Source organism: Athalia rosae, chromosome 3 (assembly GCF_917208135.1).
Source record: "Athalia rosae chromosome 3, iyAthRosa1.1, whole genome shotgun sequence".
Taxonomy (NCBI): domain Eukaryota; kingdom Metazoa; phylum Arthropoda; class Insecta; order Hymenoptera; family Athaliidae; genus Athalia; species Athalia rosae.
The window spans coordinates 13,899,778-13,904,777 of NC_064028.1; the positions used below are offsets into that span (position 1 = coordinate 13,899,778).

General features: G+C 47.1%; 1 non-coding gene across 1 annotated transcript in view; it reads left to right on the forward strand.

Moving 5' to 3' along the window:
• The first annotated feature begins 3,231 nt into the window (after window positions 1-3,231).
• The window catches only part of LOC125500454, a 1,914-nt gene continuing 145 nt past the window's right edge, over window positions 3,232-5,000 (forward strand). The window contains exon 1 of the ribosomal RNA XR_007277836.1: window positions 3,232-5,000. This exon is cut by the window's right edge and continues 145 nt beyond it. This is a non-coding gene — a ribosomal RNA (small subunit ribosomal RNA).

Genomic DNA, 5,000 nt, shown 5'->3' on the forward strand with positions numbered 1-5,000 from the left:
AAATTTTCAAAGTCCGAAAGAGTCGCGCATCACTCGTTGGATCGAAAAATTTTCAAAGTCCGAAAGAGTCGCGCATCACTCGTTGGATCGAAAAATTTTCAAAGTCCGAAAGAGTCGCGCATCACTCGTTGGATCGAAAAATTTTCAAAGTCCGAAAGAGTCGCGCATCACTCGTTGGATCGAAAAATTTTCAAAGTCCGAAAGAGTCGCGCATCACTCGTTGGATCGAAAAATTTTCAAAGTCCGAAAGAGTCGCGCATCACTCGTTGGATCGAAAAATTTTCAAAGTCCGAAAGAGTCGCGCATCACTCGTTGGATCGAAAAATTTTCAAAGTCCGAAAGAGTCGCGCATCACTCGTTGGATCGAAAAATTTTCAAAGTCCGATAGAGTCGCGCATCACTCGTTGGAACGAAAAATTTTCAAAGTCCGAAAGAGTCGCGCATCACTCGTTGGATCGAAAAATTTTCAAAGTCCGAAAGAGTCGCGCATCACTCGTTGGATCGAAAAATTTTCAAAGTCCGAAAGAGTCGCGCATCACTCGTTGGATCGAAAAATTTTCAAAGTCCGAAAGAGTCGCGCATCACTCGTTGGATCGAAAAATTTTCAAAGTCCGAAAGAGTCGCGCATCACTCGTTGGATCGAAAAATTTTCAAAGTCCGAAAGAGTCGCGCATCACTCGTTGGATCGAAAAATTTTCAAAGTCCGAAAGAGTCGCGCATCACTCGTTGGATCGAAAAATTTTCAAAGTCCGAAAGAGTCGCGCATCACTCGTTGGATCGAAAAATTTTCAAAGTCCGAAAGAGTCGCGCATCACTCGTTGGATCGAAAAATTTTCAAAGTCCGAAAGAGTCGCGCATCACTCGTTGGATCGAAAAATTTTCAAAGTCCGAAAGAGTCGCGCATCACTCGTTGGATCGAAAAATTTTCAAAGTCCGAAAGAGTCGCGCATCACTCGTTGGATCGAAAAATTTTCAAAGTCCGAAAGAGTCGCGCATCACTCGTTGGATCGAAAAATTTTCAAAGTCCGAAAGAGTCGCGCATCACTCGTTGGATCGAAAAATTTTCAAAGTCCGAAAGAGTCGCGCATCACTCGTTGGATCGAAAAATTTTCAAAGTCCGAAAGAGTCGCGCATCACTCGTTGGATCGAAAAATTTTCAAAGTCCGAAAGAGTCGCGCATCACTCGTTGGATCGAAAAATTTTCAAAGTCCGAAAGAGTCGCGCATCACTCGTTGGATCGAAAAATTTTCAAAGTCCGAAAGAGTCGCGCATCACTCGTTGGATCGAAAAATTTTCAAAGTCCGAAAGAGTCGCGCATCACTCGTTGGATCGAAAAATTTTCAAAGTCCGAAAGAGTCGCGCATCACTCGTTGGATCGAAAAATTTTCAAAGTCCGAAAGAGTCGCGCATCACTCGTTGGATCGAAAAATTTTCAAAGTCCGAAAGAGTCGCGCATCACTCGTTGGATCGAAAAATTTTCAAAGTCCGAAAGAGTCGCGCATCACTCGTTGGATCGAAAAATTTTCAAAGTCCGAAAGAGTCGCGCATCACTCGTTGGATCGAAAAATTTTCAAAGTCCGAAAGAGTCGCGCATCACTCGTTGGATCGAAAAATTTTCAAAGTCCGAAAGAGTCGCGCATCACTCGTTGGATCGAAAAATTTTCAAAGTCCGAAAGAGTCGCGCATCACTCGTTGGATCGAAAAATTTTCAAAGTCCGAAAGAGTCGCGCATCACTCGTTGGATCGAAAAATTTTCAAAGTCCGAAAGAGTCGCGCATCACTCGTTGGATCGAAAAATTTTCAAAGTCCGAAAGAGTCGCGCATCACTCGTTGGATCGAAAAATTTTCAAAGTCCGAAAGAGTCGCGCATCACTCGTTGGATCGAAAAATTTTCAAAGTCCGAAAGAGTCGCGCATCACTCGTTGGATCGAAAAATTTTCAAAGTCCGAAAGAGTCGCGCATCACTCGTTGGATCGAAAAATTTTCAAAGTCCGATAGAGTCGCGCATCACTCGTTGGAACGAAAAATTTTCAAAGTCCGAAAGAGTCGCGCATCACTCGTTGGATCGAAAAATTTTCAAAGTCCGAAAGAGTCGCGCATCACTCGTTGGATCGAAAAATTTTCAAAGTCCGAAAGAGTCGCGCATCACTCGTTGGATCGAAAAATTTTCAAAGTCCGAAAGAGTCGCGCATCACTCGTTGGATCGAAAAATTTTCAAAGTCCGATAGAGTCGCGCATCACTCGTTGAAACGAAAAATTTTCAAAGTCCGAAAGAGTCGCGCATCACTCGTTGGATCGAAAAATTTTCAAAGTCCGAAAGAGTCGCGCATCACTCGTTGGATCGAAAAATTTTCAAAGTCCCAACGATTCTCGCATGGAACTAAGTTCCAACGTACTGCCAAATTTTTCAGGTCGCGTTGCTGTTTTGCCCCATAAGGAACACGTGTTATGACCGGCCGGCTCCGACGTCCGAGCGGCACCGTTGATACTTCATGCACCGAGCGGTCTCGACCGGTCGGTCGGCACCTAGTCCTCGGGTTTCGGAACTTTCGACTTGTTTCGGCCCGTATCTCGACATTCCTTTGCGGGTTTGTTGTCGGGGCTATGGTTTCGTCCTCACCGTGTCACGAACACGCAGACAAAAATTTTTTTCGAATTTTGAAAATTTTTCGTCTGAGCGGAGATTCGCACCACAGGCGTTCGTTTCGTTCCGGTAAGAACCACTCTCACGAGTTCAAAGTTTTTCCGAGCGCTCACGTTTCGCAGGGGCGAGTTCTTCGCTCCGTCTAGAAAATATGATTCAATTTGAATCGTCGACACTACATAACCGCGGGTCGGTGTCTAAGACCGAATGGCCCTTTATGCGGTGACCAGAAAGTCTTCTCTCGCAAGTCGAGGGAAGCAGTCGAACAGAGGCATCAACTCGCCACATTCCGTGCGTATCACAGTCTGTTCGCAGACGGTACACATTGATTTCCAATCGTACTCCCGACGCTTGCAATCTAGCCGAAGGATACGAGAAGGATAATTCGAACGATTTGCACCGGGGAGTCGACAAAAATTGTCTTCACCCGAGGAAACACAAAGTCGAACAGAGCGCTCTGAGCGCTAGTACGCGTACACAAGTTGTGCGGTACCAGATATACATATTATATTAAAACGTGTGGCCGACCGGGCAAAGACTCGGCGGCATGGGGCAACACACGAAAAGAGCTACCAATAACACAAAGCTCCCTGGTTGATCCTGCCAGTAGTCATATGCTTGTCTCAAAGATTAAGCCATGCATGTCTCAGTGCAAGCCATATTAAGGTGAAACCGCGAATGGCTCATTAAATCAGTTATGGTTTCTTAGATCGTACCCACATTTACTTGGATAACTGTGGTAATTCTAGAGCTAATACATGCAAACAGAGTTCCGACCAGAGATGGGAGGAATGCTTTTATTAGATCAAAACCAATCGGTGGCGGGTTCGTCCCGTCCGCCGTTTACTTTGGTGACTCTGAATAACTTTGGGCTGATCGCACGGTCTTGGTACCGGCGACGCATCTTTCAAATGTCTGCCTTATCAACTGTCGATGGTAGGTTCTGCGCCTACCATGGTTGTAACGGGTAACGGGGAATCAGGGTTCGATTCCGGAGAGGGAGCCTGAGAAACGGCTACCACATCCAAGGAAGGCAGCAGGCGCGCAAATTACCCACTCCCGGCACGGGGAGGTAGTGACGAAAAATAACGATACGGGACTCATCCGAGGCCCCGTAATCGGAATGAGTACACTTTAAATCCTTTAACGAGGATCAATTGGAGGGCAAGTCTGGTGCCAGCAGCCGCGGTAATTCCAGCTCCAATAGCGTATATTAAAGTTGTTGCGGTTAAAAAGCTCGTAGTTGAATCTGTGTCCCACGCTGTCGGTTCACCGCTCGCGGTGTTTAACTGGCATGATTGTGGGACGTCCTACCGGTGGGCTTAGCCTTTCGGGGCGGCCCAACTAATATCCCATCGCGGTGCTCTTCATTGAGTGTCGAGGTGGGCCGGTACGTTTACTTTGAACAAATTAGAGTGCTTAAAGCAGGCTATTTTCGCCTGAATACTGTGTGCATGGAATAATGGAATAGGACCTCGGTTCTATTTTGTTGGTTTTCGGAACCCCGAGGTAATGATTAATAGGAACAGATGGGGGCATTCGTATTGCGACGTTAGAGGTGAAATTCTTGGATCGTCGCAAGACGGACAGAAGCGAAAGCATTTGCCAAAAATGTTTTCTTTAATCAAGAACGAAAGTTAGAGGTTCGAAGGCGATCAGATACCGCCCTAGTTCTAACCATAAACGATGCCAGCTAGCGATCCGCCGAAGTTCCTCCGATGACTCGGCGGGCAGCTTCCGGGAAACCAAAGCTTTTGGGTTCCGGGGGAAGTATGGTTGCAAAGCTGAAACTTAAAGGAATTGACGGAAGGGCACCACCAGGAGTGGAGCCTGCGGCTTAATTTGACTCAACACGGGAAACCTCACCAGGCCCGGACACCGGAAGGATTGACAGATTGAGAGCTCTTTCTTGATTCGGTGGGTGGTGGTGCATGGCCGTTCTTAGTTGGTGGAGCGATTTGTCTGGTTAATTCCGATAACGAACGAGACTCTAGCCTGCTAAATAGGCGTACTTTCCGGTATCTCGAAGGCCCCCGGCTTCGGTCGGGAGGTTTTTACTACCGGCGTACAAATAAATCTTCTTAGAGGGACAGGCGGCTTCTAGCCGCACGAGATTGAGCAATAACAGGTCTGTGATGCCCTTAGATGTTCTGGGCCGCACGCGCGCTACACTGAAGGAATCAGCGTGTCTTCCCTGGCCGAAAGGCCCGGGTAACCCGCTGAACCTCCTTCGTGCTAGGGATTGGGGCTTGCAATTATTCCCCATGAACGAGGAATTCCCAGTAAGCGCGAGTCATAAGCTCGCGTTGATTACGTCCCTGCCCTTTGTACACACCGCCCGTCGCTACTACCGATT